The following is a 16553-nucleotide window of genomic DNA, read 5'->3' on the forward strand; positions in this document are numbered from 1 at the left end:
AAAGCCAATGAGGAGAAGAATGCCTTGAAAGGCAGAATTAACAGAATGGAAAAGGAGGAGAAAATACTACCTTAAAAATTAGATTGGAGCAAGTAGAAGCTAGTGACTTTTTGAGAAATTAAGATATTATAAAACAGAACCAAAGGAATGAAAAAATGGAATACCATGTGAAATATCTCATTGGAAAAACCACTGACCTGGAAAATAGATCTAGGAGAGATAACTTAAAAATTAGTGAACTACCTGAAAGCCATGATCAAAAAATACCCTAGATATCATCTTTTTTTTATTTAAATTTATTTATTTAACATATTTGGTTTTCAGCATTGATTTTCACAACAGTTTGAATTACAAATTTTCTCCCCATTTCCACCCTCCCCCCCACTCCAAGATGGCATATATTCTGGTTGCCCTGTTCCCCAGTCAGCCCTCCCCTCTATCAACCCCCCTCCCTTCTCATCCCCTTTTCCCTTCCTTTCTTGTAGGGCAAGATAAATTTCTATGCCCCATTGCCTGTGTATCTTATTTTTTAGTTGCATGAAAAACTTTTTTTTTGTTTTGAACATCTGTTTTTAAAACTTTGAGTTCCAAATTCTCTCACCTCTTCCCTTCCCACCCACCCTCCCCAAGAAGTCGAGCAATTCAACCTAGGCCACACATGTATCATTATGTATAACCCTTCCACAATACTCATGCTGTGAAAGGCTAACTACATTTTGCTCTTTCCCAACCCATCCCACTTTATTGAATTTTCTCCCTTGACCCTGTCCCCCTTCCAAAGTGTTTGTTTTGATTACTTCCACCCCCATCTGCCCTCCCCTCCATCATGCCCCCCCCTTTTTTTTATCTTCCTCCCTCTTCTTTCCTGTGGGGTAAGACACCCAACTGAGTATGTATGGTATTCCCTCCTCAGGCCAAATCCGATGAGAGCAAGGTTCACTCATTCCCCCCTCACCTGTCCTCTCCACTCCTCCCACAGAACTGCTTCCTCTTGCCACCTTTATGCGAGAAAATCCACTCCATTCTATCTCTCCCTATCTCCCTCTCTCAGTATGTTGCTCTCTCAACCCTTAATTTCATTTCATTTCTTTTAGATATCTTCCCTTCATCTTCAACTCACCCTGTGTGTGCTCTCTCTCTTTTACATATATATATATATATATACATATATATATATAAAAACACACACATATATATACACACATACCATACATACATATACACATAGATATATACATACATACACATTCACTTATATATATATACATAAACATATATATATATATATATATATATATATATATATATATATATATATATATATGCATATTCCCTTCAACTACCCTAATACTGAGGTCTCATGAATCATGCATATCATCTTTCCATGTAGGAATGTAAACAAAACAGTTCAACTTTAGTAAGTCCCTTGCAATTTCCATTTCTTGATTACCTTTTCATGCTTCTCTTGATTCTTGTATTTGAAAGTCAAATTTTCTATTCAGTTCTGGTCTTTTCACTGAGAAAGCTTGAAAGTCCTCTATTTTATTGAAACTCCATATTTTGCCTTGGAACATGATACTCAGTTTTGCTGGGAAGGTGATTCTAGGTTTTAATCCTAGCTCCATTGACCTCCAGAATATCGCATTCCAAGCCCTTCGATCTCTTAATGTAGAAGCTGCCAGATCTTGGATTATTCTGATTGGGTTTCCACAATACTCAAATTGTTTCTTTCTGGCTGCTTGCAGTATTTTCTCCTTGATCTGGGAGCTCTGGAATTTGGCGACAATATTCCTAAGAGATTTCTTTTTGGGATCTATTTGAGGAGGAGATTGATGGATTCTTTCAATTTCTATTTTGCCCTGTGGCTCTAGAATATCAGGCCAGTATTCCTTGATAATTTCTTGAAAGATGATAACTAGGCTCTTTTTTTGATCATGGCTTTCAGGTAGTCCAATAATTTTTAAATTATCTCTCCTGGATCTATTTTCCAGGTCAGTGGTTTTTTCAAGGAGATATTTCACATTGTCTTCCATTTTTTCATTCCTTGGTTCTGTTTTATAATATCCTGATTTCTCATAAAGTCACTAGCTTCCACTTGCTCCAATCTAATTTTTAAAGTAGTATTTTCTTCAGTGGTCTTTTGGACCTCCTTTTCCATTTGGCTAATTCTGCCTTTCAAGGCATTCTTCTCCTCATTGGCTTTTTGGAGCTCTTTTGCCAATTGAGTTAGTCTGTTTTTAAGGTGTTGTTTTCTTCAGTGTATTTTTCAGTATTTTTTTGGGTCTCCTTTAGCAAGTCATTGACTTGTTTTTCATGGTTTTCTCGCGTCCTTCTCATTTCTCTTCCCAATTTTTCCTCTACTTCTCTAACTTGCTTGTCCAACTCCTTTTTGAGTTCTTCTATGGCCTGGGGCCAGTTCGTGTTTTTCTTGGAGGTTTTTGTTGTAGGCTCTATGACTTTGTTGTCTTCTTTAGGCTGTATGTTTTGGTCTTCTTTGTCACCAAAGAAAGAATCCAAAGTCTGAGACTGAATCTGGGTGCGTTTTCGCTGCCTGGCCATATTGCCAACCCACTAACTTGACCCTTGAGTTTTTCAGTGGGGTATGACTGCTTGTAGACTAACGAGTTCTATGTTCCACGTTTGCGGGGGAGGTGCCAGCTCTGCCACACCAGCACTGCTCCTTCCCCAACCCCCAACCCGAACTGGGCTTAGATCTTCAGCAGGCCATGCACTCCTACTCTGATCTGCCACTTAATTCCTCCCACCAGGTGGGCCTGGAGCCGGAAGTAACAACAGCTGTAGCTGCCCCACCTCCACTGCCCCTGGGGCTGGAAGCCAAACCGCGAACTCTTTCCACTCCCGCAGCTTTTCCCACTAACCTTCTCCGTAGTCTTTGGTGTTTGTGGGTCGAGTGGTCTGGTAACTGCCGCAGCTCACATATTCAGGGCGCTAGGGGCCCCATCTGCCCGACTCCAAGTTTAGTTGTTCCAAGCCGCTCAGGCTGGGCTCTGCTCCACTCCGTTCCCAGCTCCCAGCTCCGTGTGGAATAGACCTCACCCAGAGACCATCCAGGCTGTCCTGGGCTGGAGCCCTGCTTCTCTCTGCTGTTCTGTGGGTTCTGCCATTCTAGAATCGGTTCAGAGCCATTTTTTATAGGTTTTTGGAGGGACTCGGTTCGGAGCTCACTCTAGTGCCTGCTTACCCGCCGCCATCTTGGCTCCGCCCCCCTAGATATCATCTTTCAAGAAAGGGTAAAATACACATTGAAAGAAGCCACTGATTGCCTCTTGAAAAAGATCCCAAAAAGAAAACTCCTAGGAATATTGTTGCCAAATTCCACAGCTCCGAGATCAAGGAGAAAATACTGCAAATCGCCAGGAAGAAACAATTTGAGTATTTTGGAAACCCAATCAGAATAACCCAAGATCTGGCAGCTTCTACATTAAAGGATAAAAGGCCTTGGAATATGATATTCTGGAGGTCAACGGAGCTAGGATTAAAACCAAGAATCACCTACCCAGCAAAACTGAGTATCATGCTCCAAGGCAAAATATGGATTTTTAATAGAATAGAGGACTTTCAAGCTTTTTCAGTGAAAAGACCAGAGCTGAATAGAAAATTTGACTGTCAAACACAAGAATCAAGAGAAGCATGAAAAAGTAAACAAGAAAGAGAAATCATAAGGGACTTACTAAAGTTGAACTGTTTTGTTTACATTCCTACATGGAAAGATGATGCGTGTAATTCATGAGACTTCAGTATTAGGGTAGCTGAAGGGAATATACATATGGATGGATAGATAGATAGACAGATAGACAGACAGAGGGCACAGGAGGAGTTGAATATGAAGGGATGATAAATAAAAAATAAAATGAAATTAAGGGATGAGAGAGGAATATATTGAGAGAGGGAGAAAGGGAAAGATAGAATGGGGTAAATTATCTCACATAAAAGTGGCAAGAAAAAGCAGTTCATTGGAAGGTAAGAGGGGGCAGGTGAGGGGGAATGAGTGAATCTTGCTCTCATTGGATTTCACTTGAGCAGAAAAAACATACACACTCAATTGGGCTACAGGAAAGAAGAGGGAAGGGGATAAAAAAGGAGGGAAGATAGAAGGGAGGTCAGATACGGGGAGGAGGTAATCAAAAGCAAACACTTTCAAAAAGGGACAGGATCAAGGGAGAAAATTGAATAAAGGGGGTCAGGATAGGAGGAAGCAAAATATAGTTAGTCTTTCAATAAATGAGTATTATGGAAGGGTTTTGCATAAAGATACATGTGTGGCAGATGTTAAAAAAAGTTGTTTTTGCATGCAACTGGGAAATAAGATATAGAGGCAATGGGACATAGAAATCTATCTTGCCCTACAAGAACGTAAAGGAAAGAGGAATGGGGTGCAAAGGGGTGACAGAAGGGTGGGCTGACTGGGGAACAGGGCAATCAGAACATATGCCATCATCGTGTCGGGGGGGAGGGTAGAAATGGGGAGAAAATTTGTAACTCAAAATCTTGTGGAAATCAATGCTGAAAACTAAAAATATTAAATAAATAATACAATATTAAAAAAAAGAAAATCACTTTTGCAGCTGTGTAGAGTTGTGAGAAGCGAGAAATTTGAGGTAGGGAAACCAATTAAGAGGCTTTTTTAATAGTCCTGGCATGAGGTGATAAGGGCCTGTCCTTTGTTGAGGGCTGCATGGATGAGGAGAAAGAAGGGAATGCCTTGAGTGTTGTGGAGGTAGATTTTCAGAATGATTGAATGTTTGCAATGGGTCAGCATGAGTGAGGAATCAAAGATGAAGCCAACGATGCACATCTTTGATTGGAAAGATAGCAATACCACCAGCAGAAATTTGGAAATTTGGAAGAGGGATAGGTTTGCGGTAAATATATTGTAATGATGTCTTCCATGCATGTTTCAAACATCTGTTATGTTAATCTGTTATGTTATGTTATGGAACAAGATCCTCCCCGCCCATCAACAGATCTCAAGTGGTGCTCATTTAGAAAGGCTTGCTTTGGGGAAGCTAGCTTCCACACCCTTTTGCTAATTTCTAATTATGTACTGAGTCAGGAGGGTTCTAGCTCTGACCCTATTAGCTGAAAGAGTATATATTCTGAGAGGTGAGCTTTTGCTTTGGGAGCTCCCTTATAATAAGGGTCTTGTGATTCCCTGGTCAAGACTCTGAGTGGTCACATGTTCAGAGATCCCTGACTGCTCAGAGGTAAAGTCTTTCTCGATTCAGTGGTGGATGTAAAGTAATAGCAGTATTGTTTTGATTCAGTCAATGAAGCCCTGTCTGTTGGTCTTTATTTCTCTTCTCTGCATTTTCTCTGTGTCTTATGTAATTAATGACTGTTGACCCCTGGAAAAAAAAAGAAATGTGTTTTAGTCCTAATTCTTTCCTTAAGCACAAATGTGACTGATTAAATCACTAAATAATGTATTCCTCCAGTTTTCCATCAAAAAATAAGGAACTCAAATTAAATTGGTGTTTCTTAACCTGGATTCCATGAACTTTTATTAAATTGATAATTACATTTTAAAATAATTTGTTTTCTTTGCAATTCTATATATTTTATTTTTTCAAAACTCTTACTGTGAGAAAGGGCCCATCGGTTTCATCAGATTGCCAAGTAGCTCCATGAAACAACAAAGTTTAAGAACCTCTACACTAGGTCATCTCTAAGGATACTTTCACTTATAAATCTATGAAGGCTTTAGGATAACAGTGAATGTACTGGTGTGACATGTTCTGGGATGGTTTTCTACTTTCTTCTTCCTTTCCCATTTGTATTACTGGGGGAAATAAAAGTACATGCATGACATTAAATAGACTGGTAGCACAGGGAAACTGGAGGAATAGAAGGAAAACAAGAGCATGCAAGAGAGAGAAAACTGGCCACAAGAAGAAAAGAAGACTCGGGAGGTTTTTGTCTAATCTTGCACTGAGGATATGGACATGAAAGACTCAAGGATTTAAGATTCATTCCAGCCTGGCCTGAGATGCTGAAGCCCTTCATGAGAAATAGGGAAATTCTCATTCTCTCTCTCTCTCTCTCTCTCTCTCTCTCTCTCTCTCTCTCTTTCTCTATTCTTTAAGAGGTAGAAAATAGTAATCAAGTAACTGAAGGCTAAGATCAGGAATAACTTCAAACTTCACAGTCAGAACTCTGTGTGTCATTTGGGAATTTACGTAGTTTTGAAATATGGCTGCTCATTAAAATATCTGAGTTTTGGTTTTGCCCTTTGTTTAATGAAACTTTCTTCTGTAATATTAAAATCTGCATGCTTAGAAGTGAAAAATTGGTTGGAGTATGCTGAATCGACATGCAAACACTGCCCCTGATTTCTGAGTTGGGGGGTGGGGCGGGGTTGTAAGTCAAAGCAGTGAAAAAACCCCTAACGTTAGTCTACTTCCATCAGCTCATGAGAATCCCTGATAGAAGTGTTACTCTGGGCATTCAAGATTTAACTATGGCTAAAAGTCTGTATTTTTTCCTTTCCTTGTTTCTCCTTTGCATAAAAAGAAGAAAAAGTTCCTATCCATTCTAATGCACCTAAAATATTCAGAAGCTGATTAATACTGTTGCAGTGGCCATTTTTTTGTTGGGTAGCTCATTAAAGGAAACCCTACATCAAATGAAGCAGCAAACTTTGAAAGACTTGCATAACCAAGAGTTCTTCCTTGGATGGTAGCCATGGATGAGAGATTGAATAACCACTACTCTGCAGTGAAAATTCCTGTACAGTGCAATTAAATTCCATAAATTAGCTATGCAAGCATTATAAAGTCAATCATGAAAAATATATTTTTAATGAAGCATATTATGTGTGTGCACAATCATAGTGAGCATTAGCAAGATGATTCATATTTATAACTTGTACCCTTGATTAAAAAGAAAAAAATCCTTTTCTCTCTAACTTAATACAGAACCTCCTCACCCCCGCTTAGGTTTCTTTTGTCTTCATTAATTTTAAGAGGACCCGTGAACTTTGAAATTAAGTGTTTACAAAACCAGAATGGTGAAGTAGACACTTGAGAAGTCTATTGCAATACTCCAGTCATGTGATAATGAGGACCTATACCGAGGTATTCATAGTGGTAGGAAATAACAATTTATAGATTTGAGAGGTTTAATCAAAAAGAAATAGTGAAAATATTGATATGAAATGTAAGGGAGAGAGGAGGGGACATAATCAAAGATGACTTAAATATTGGACACAGGTTCAGTAGTGGAAAAATAGACAGAAATAGCAAAGTCAGAAGGAGGGTTACTTAAGTGAAAAGAGTTGTGGGGCAAGGTGGTCCAAATCCATTATTTTATCATCGTAGGATAATCACTCTACCAATCTGTATTAGCAAGTGTTCTACAAGTTACAGTTTCACAGAATTACCACTGGTACTGAGGGGTTAAGTGACTTCCTCAGAGTTATGTAACTAATATATGTTGGAGGTAGGACTTGAACTAAGGCTTTTCTGACTCCAATTTTTGCACTATTTGCACTACAACTGCTTAGGGTGTGGGGATGGAAAGTGAAACTATAAATTTAGTTTTGAAAATTTTGAGTTAGGCAGGCCAGTGAGATGGAGAGATAAAGACAGACAGAGAGGCAAAAAGAGAGAGGGTGGAGAGGAGAGGAAAGGAGAGGAGAGAAGAGGAGAGGAGAGGAAAAGAGAGGAGAGAAGAGGAGAGGACAGGAAAGGAGAGAAGAGGAGAGCAGAGGAAAGGAGAGGACAGGAGAGGAGAGGAAAGGAGAGGACAGGAGAGGAGAGGAGAGGGAAGGAGAGACAAGTGAAGAGAAAGGCACTGAAGAATCTAAAAGCTTGAAGGAACTTCAAGGCCATTTTTTAACAAAGCCATACATCAACATAAAACCCCTCTATACTATCACTCACTAGTGTTCATCTTTTCATTATTTTAAGTAGTCTGTTTGGAGGCATCTGCCCCCTCTCAAGGAAGCATTTGACTTCTGAACAGTGTTATATGTGAAGTTCTTTATATTTAACCTAAATGGTAAAGGATTGTGGTCAATCGCACTATAGGAGTAAAAATTAATTACTTACTTGCTATGTGACTCTCAGCATATCACTCATCTTCTATTTGCCTCAGTTTCTTCGTATGTAAAATGAGGGTAATAACAGCACCTATTTCTCAGGGTTATTGTAAGAATCAAATGAGCCAATACTTATAAAAGGCTTAGCATGGTGACTGGCACACATTAAGTGCTATATAAATGTTAGTTTTCATTATCATCATCATGATCATCATTATTAATATTATCATTGATTTTCATTAGTATTATTAGTGGGGTAGCTAGGTGGTGCAGTGAGTAGATCACCAGCCCTAAAGTCAGGAGGACCTGAGTTCAAATCCAGCCTCAGATACTTGACACACTTACTGGTTTTGTGACCTTGGGCAAGTCACTTAACCCCATTTGCCCTGTCTTCCCTCCTCCAAGAAAAAATAATATTATTAGTGCCATTGGGCAGTCTGATTAAGTCTTTGGACCCTTCTAGGAAGAATAGTTGTAAATCCATAAAACAAAATATGTAATATTATAAAGAAAAACAATTATATTGAAACACAGTTATTACTTTTTTTTTAAAGCCGATGGAACCCAAGTTAAGAACCTCTCTGTGGAGAGGATGTGAATGAAGTGAGACAGTCTTTGAACTTCCTCCTTATTATGAAATTCTGTGAATTTAAAATTTGTAAATGTAAAGATCAGGAATAGAAGGAGAGTTCTATACACAGATCACACATACTTCAGCGATGATGTATTATTGAGCAGTGGTGATAGAGTATAGCACTAAACAAAATTCATGACCTCAGAGAGGGTCATGGATATGCCTGAGTGGTTCAGAATTGTGAAGTATAAGGAATTCTCTAAGTAGAAGACAAAAGAAGTATAACATTTATTCAGACTTCAGAGGTTCAGATCCAAGGACCAATGCCCCCAATTTGATATTGTAGAAACAATATTCCAAAACCAGTTAGCCCACTTCACTGTAGTAACAAGGAAATTATAACAAAATATTATAGCAAGAAACTAAGGCATACCATAGCTTCCCCTTGATGCTAGGGCCTCCCTATAAAAATATCATTCACCAATCCTAACTCTCTGTTCAGCACGCTCTCCTGCAGTTCTGCTGACTCTGAGTTCCTTGATATCGGCAACTCTCTTTTGTTCAGCACTCTCCACTCTGAGCTCCCTCTTTATTTCTGGCTCTCTGCTTCTGAATCCTGCTGCTCTCTGCTGCTCCCAGTTCTGCAGCTCCCACTTCTGCTGCTCCCAGTTTTGTGCTCCCAGTTTTGGGCTCTCTTTTTATACAGTCCTAGCTGTCTTGGGATTGACTAGAACTCAGTGCACATACCATTGGCTCCGGTTTTAGGAACTCCCCTTAGGGCCCTGAAGGCTTCGTGCCCATATTGGCTTAGCACCTAGTATGTAGGGGCTTTAGGCCTACTAACAAAGATATAATCAGACTTTCCTACCTAGGCCCACCTGAGCCCTTTAGAATGGGTGGGGAAGATCTTTGATCAGATTAATACTACCTAGAGAAAGGTTTTGCAATGGCAAACAAGAAATATATTCTCATCCCTTGACGAGGATTTCTATGGTGGTGCTATCTTCAGAAGAGAGCCAATTGTGTCTGTGTCTCAGTCATGTGAAAAGAGAACTCATTCCAAAATAATCTGAAAAGTTCTGAGAGGATTTGGGCAGTCTTTTTTCCTTATAATGTAAAGGATAGAAGAAAAGCCCTAAGAAATATTTATAAGAGTCTGTGTATTTCTGGGAGAAAGAGACATGAGGTAAAAAGTGGTTTCTAGGAATGAGAGTGCAAGCTGGAGGGGAGCATGTCTCCTATTGACTGAACACCTATTTTGGGAGGAGGTATTGGAGTGGAGAACAGGATTGTTCTTCTTCTTGATGGTTTATCGATGAATTCTTTTTTTTTTTTTACATTTCAAACATTTACAGATCATGACTACTCTGTGAAATGCATCTTGAAGAAATTTTTTTTTTAAATTAAGTAAAAAGAAAAATACTATGATATTGGAAAATGCATGCATGCAACATTCCGCATCTGTAGCACCCCTACCCCCAGTCTCTAATTTAAAAAAAATAACATAAATCTATTTTCTCTCCTTCCCACTTCCTACCCCATTGGGGAAAAAGAGAAAAAGCAAGACAAACTCATTGTAACAAATATGTGCATTCATGCAAAATAAATCTGTACGAATTGTTAACACAATACTAAGAAGTTCTAGAACAATTGCAGGAGCTGCACAAATGTAAACAATCTCACAGTATACAATGTACAGAGAAATGGTGCTACAGATCAAAAGATAATGCTAGAATATAAAGAGGAAAAATTCAACTGATATTGGTCCAGCCACAAGATCTGCCATAGTCAATTACGAGACAGGAACTTGATTAGCTGGCAGCTATGAGTTAAGCAGGGACTATGACTAAAACTTTTTGGTAGAATGGTATGTTTGAGGGAGAGGAGGGAGGAAGAAATAACCCTCACTGGAATGTATGTTATAACTGTTCCTTTGATATCTTATCTCAGCTATGAGTCTCCTTTATGATCTTTACATATTTGTTAAAATTAAATCCTCATGTTTAAATGGTTTTAAAGTTTGGTGATTTCTGGGGAACTGAAGATAGCTGTAGAGAGAATATCATAGCCTCTGGCTAATTACAATTTTGAGTCATGCAAAGGCAATGAAAGTTGTATGATAGGCAGTCCTCTTTACTGTGGTAGGTGATGAGGATATAGATAATGATTCATCTCCACAGAAGCTGGCTGATCAAACAGAAAGGGTAAGGGGGAGTCAGTGGATGGCCACATGTTCCATTGCATCTATATCATGTTAAAAGATCTAGAATAAACCTCCCCATCCCATCAAGCATGTTGGGTAGATCCCTGCAGATTATTTATGGGAGGCCATGTGAAATATAGTCCAAAAGTTTGATCTCTAGACAAGGTTTCTTTATTGTGTTACTAAGAAGTAGATTCATTTAGGATAGGGACTGTTACTAATTTAGTGCTTAATAATTGCATGTTGGATCATTCTGGTTACTGCCACTTCTATAGGTTCATAATTTTAAAGTCATTTTCTTATTTTTTCCACCTCATCCTACATATACAATATGTTTACAAGTTGTGCTGTTATATTCCCCTATAAAATCTCTCCATCTAGCTTCTTCTTTTTACTTCTATCTGATCATATCTTCAATTAATTTCTCTTGTAATATTATAACATCTTTTATCTGCCTTCATTCTTCCCCCTTCATCCATTTATGTATTTGTGTTTATACATATGTATCCATATATACAAATATGTATTCCAAATTTTACCCAAGTATTCTTCATAATATGTCTCTAATATGTTGTTCACATATTCAGAAATTTTCCTGTATCACCTACCAAATCCTATCAATCAAATCACTCTGCTCTGAGCTACCTACATAGCATTATCTCATTATTTTTTGCTTCATATATGCTATATATAAGTTCAATTGTTGTCATGAGTATGTTCCAGCTTACTCTTCCAGAACCAAGACAGCTATATCTTCCCATCAATATTCTAGGGATAATCTGAAAGGCAAAGGGTATCTTTTCTAAATCAACCAACTAGCCCTCACAAATTGTATTTATCCCTTTGTTAACTAGTGTAACTGACTAAAACAATAGTCCCATTTAACCACCTAACATTGATTGGCTTTTGCAAAAGGATATTTACTTAAAATATATAACAAAACAAAATTACAAATAGTCTACCCCTCAAATACATATGGCACAATCTCCTTTTTCCCACCTTGGTCTCTGGAGTGATTTGACTCAGACTTAACTCAGGTCCTATAAAATACAGGTCTTACCAAGATCACTTCAAATTGTAACATCCCTGAAAAAGGAGTCCTTTTCTCACCTACCAATGGATTTGGTCCTGAAGGTCACTTCTTGCTCTTTGGAATATCAATGTTGGTCTCACTTTAAGTCACATTCCTGCAGTGACGCCTTCAGAGTTCATCTATGTGCCAGTCTCTATCATACTATACTATTCTATGCTCCCCATTTTCTTTCTGGCTTCTTGTATTTGTACTTTGCTCACATTGATATCCATGTCAGAATGGATGCTATCACCACTATCCTTCCTCACTCTTTCTAAGTTCCTTATGCCGTTTAAGACCCAACTAGCTGCCACCTCTTCTATGAAGGCTTCCCTGTCATATTCCTCCCTATACCTTCCCAAAGGTTCTCTACTACATCTATTTTATGTTTTATTATTTAATCAGATTTGCATTAATACAAAGAAGTCATATATGTAGACTTTTTCAAAGGGTAAATATTCAAGATTTGCACTAAAATTGGATGTATTTCATTCTGTGAATTTTACAAGAGGAACATCATATTCTTTGGAGGACTCTATAGGTATTGAGAAAAGGTAGCATAGATTTAGGTTATGATAAGAGGAAGAAAATGAAATAAAGAGGAAGAGTGTTTACAGTGACCTATAGGAGGAGGTGAAGGCATTTATTTTATTCCACATAATGGTGATAAGCATTCAGGAAACCAATATAAAAAGAAATACTGACCTAGTCAGCATTTTGGAGAATCTCATCCTAGCATGTATATAATTCTCCATTTGTATGTGAATTTATTTGTCCATTTATTTCCCATATGTATTCTCCATACACCTTCTGTAAGGAAATTCATTTTTTAGTGTCATTTTACAAATGAAGGTGTATATGCCTAGGGAGGCCAGAATACTGAGTGCTTTGAGAACATCATGATCACCTAATAAATCAGAACAATAGTTTGGTCTTCATTGTTTTTCATATGATTTGCCACACAACACTTTATCTATTACATGACTAGCTCTTAAAAAATAATGGTTCCTTTCATCTTACTAAAACAATTAAGTATAATATAGTTTTCCATACACTGCATTTTGAAAATTACTGACTTCTATACCAATTGACTAAATAGCTAATGGAAATCTAAAATGTCATCATTGTTCAGTGGAAAGAATAAGGGATTTGGAGTCAAAAGGCCTGAAGACTTATACTTCTACTTAATACCAGTTGTAACCTTGGACAAATCACTTAAACTCCATGGGCTTTCTTCATCTATAAAATAAAAGACTGAATATATGACCTCCCAATTTTCTTACAGCACTAACACTATAATCCAAATACAATACTTTGACTCTAGCAGTGACACTGAGTTCTACACTAAAAAAGGCATACTAGGCTTTCTGTCCTACCTCTATCATTAGTTAGCCATGTGAACTTGAGAAAGTTATCTTAATTCTCTGAGTCTAACTTCTAGCACCTTGTAATGTCAATCAGGGCAGGGCTTTTTGCCATACTTTTCTTTTGGTATGCTAAGGTTGTCAAGTGCCTTTAATGAGTCAGGCCTTTGTTTGAATGGGGCAGGTAAAGTGGTATCTTTTGCCTAGGAGTGTTTCTCAGCAGTAAGACAATTGGGAGTCATTGATTGGAAACCACATATACAGTGGTGCTAAGGACTAAGTAGCTTTCCCACACCCTAAGTAGTGAGCTCAGAGCACCCAGGGCCCTGAGACCAGTACATAAGGTCTGAGGTTAGTGTTTCACTTTTAGGGATAAACTCATTGAAAGAATGTGGGTGACAAAACTCTGGGCAAGTCATTGAACCTGCTCCCCGCCCCCGGCTTTGTAACCCAGACAGATAGATATTGGTGCTTCTCTGGTAACTATGGATTGTGATTTGAATCTGACAAGGTCTGTCTGTTGATGTTTGTAATTTCCAAGGGGCTGATATTCTCCCCTGAACTAAGTGAATGATATATGTATGTTTGATTAAACTGAGATTGTTAACCCCTTAAAGTTGCTTTCCTTAGAAAAGCAGATCAAAGAACCTGTGCTAGCAGCCCTCTTGTTGTTGGTCTTGTGTTGGTCTTTCACCCCCCACAGTAGCAGCTAACCTTATTGTTGTTACACACCTATAAAATAGATTGGACCAAATTTCTAAGGTTACATTGAGTTTCCAATGGATCCATTATCTCATTAACATGATATTCTCTCAAAAGATATTAATTGTAATCTGTCCACAACCTGGCATCTTCTGCAACTCTTGCATATACATGTCTTCTGATCATTCTTCTTCCAGATTTCTACTCAAGATTCTGTGGCCTGAAAATAGAATTCTCAAAATGGCATCAATGAAATGGAGCATATCATCTGTCCATCAATTAACTCAAGTTCTTATGACATGATCAGACTTTTTTGGCACATATCTCTCATGCTCTCCTTAATAATTTTGCTCATTCATTCTTTCATTCAAAAGTATTCCATTAGCACCTACTATGACAAAAGCACTGTGTGGTAACTGTAGATGCTGCTGATCCAAACATAGCCTGTTCATACCCATCACATACCTCTTTGCTGACCATTTGGGAACACTTGAATTTAATTTGTCAGAGACTGTTATATTCTGTGACTTGGAGTTATAGATAAAAAATATATATAAGTATATAAAGAAATAGATCTTTGTTTTAGAGAAATGCATATTTTTGAAAGTATTACAATCTTCCAATGGCAATAGTCAATCCTTCCACTCATTCAATTTTGGAAAAAAAATCATCATTTGTTTGCATCATGTGTGTCTTACACAAACATGATATATGTTTATTCTGTCACACATAGCCATACATGGTAACTTTTTTTGAGTTTTTCCTATCAGTTTTCTATCAAACCATGGATGATAGGCATTCTTCATTAACATTTCTTGCTGCTGCTGTTGGTGGTGGTGATTTGCTTTTCCTTTCTGTGCATAGCTAAGGCAAACACTCTTGAGTGACATATGAGGATATACATCATTCTGGGCCTTGAGGCAATCAGTACAATTACATTTACATGTAGGAGAATCTGGAGAACTTCTGCATCTATATGAATACCATTTGCATGTGAACTCTATGCAGGCCTCTCTTCATGATGATGGCAATACTGCTAAAGGATAAATGTAGTCCTTCTTTATACCTTGAGCTACTAATAATCAGAGGGACATCAAGCAAATTTCCATTGTCAAATCTTTCATGGAATTTGCTCTTTCTCTCCTATGAATGAGATTCACCTAGCTTTACAAAAAAATTTTATTCGATCAAATCAAGAACTCTCATTGTAGTAAAGAAATAAAAAGTAAAGTGAGATTATTTTCTACATCTTTAAATCAAGCTCTGATCATCATCATAATAACATCTGTTTAGCACTTATTTTGTAAAATGCTTTAAATATATTACTATAAATCTAATGACAGCCCTGTGAGAGAGATACAATTATCAAAATTTTACTGATGGGAAAACTGGATTTAAGGGAGTTGGTGACTCTCCCATGGTCTTCAACTAGTGTCAGAGGCAATATTCATCCTTAGGTCTTCCTGATTCTCAGTTCAATGCTCTTTGTGTTCTACTATTGAAAATAATTTGCAAAACCTTCCATTTTTCCAATGACATACCCAGTCCAGGTGTAGTTTATTTATTTATATATTTATTTTTTACTGAAAATGGCTTTTAGAGAGTGGAAAACAGGTGTCTGGCTCAATAATTGTTGTTATGTTGGTTGCATTTCCTAGCAACAATAAAATATAATATTTCCCTAAACTTTTAGTATTTTTCCCTTTTTTCTGAATTGAGCCTTAAAAATGTTATCAAAAAATATAACCTCTAAAATTGATGAATTGATCCTTAAAAAAATATCAGAATTGTGTTGCTTCCCAAGAAGACCTTCTGAATAACGTTCCATTCAATTACAAAATTATTAAGTGATCATTGTGTGACAGAGAAAACTCTAAGTCCTGGAAATACAGGAAGAGACAAAAGACTTTAAGGAGTTTAAATCAAATGGGGGAGGAAATAAATAAATATTAAGCAAGTTATATGCGAGATGAATGGGAAATAATGAAAAGATAGAAAGTATTGAATTTAGAGGTGTTAAGGAAGACTTCCTATAGAAGATGGGATTTTAGGTGGGACTTAAAGGAAGTCAAGGAAGTCAAGGAAGTCAGTTTTTGTAGTAGAGGAAATGCATCTTGGGGAAAAAAGAAGCATGACAGGAATAGCAGGATACTATACAAGCGATAAAAAATAATTAGGAGACAGTGGTTAGGGAATTGCTATGCTTCAACAATTTTTTTTTTTCCTGAGGCAAAAGAAACAATTTTTAAATTAAATTTTCTTAATTTTTCCATAGCACTTTGCATCTTTCAAAGTGCTTTCAGGTGTTCATCCTCATTATTTAAAGGATCATTTATCTCATTAATGTAGTTATTCCCTCCTTCTGTGCAGACCACAACCAATTCCTGCATTCTCATCCTGTGAGATCCTTATTAATGTTCTTCATAGAAAATCTACCCAATCTTTGCATGCCTTCTAGCTAGATGTCTCTACATTTCACAGGTCCTAGCATAGTATTGAGGTTAGCCAAATGGTCTTAATCTCTTATTATATCCTTTTTTGGTAATATCTCATACAATACACCTTGATTACAAGTTATC

Source organism: Trichosurus vulpecula, chromosome 1 (assembly GCF_011100635.1).
Source record: "Trichosurus vulpecula isolate mTriVul1 chromosome 1, mTriVul1.pri, whole genome shotgun sequence".
Classification (NCBI taxonomy): domain Eukaryota; kingdom Metazoa; phylum Chordata; class Mammalia; order Diprotodontia; family Phalangeridae; genus Trichosurus; species Trichosurus vulpecula.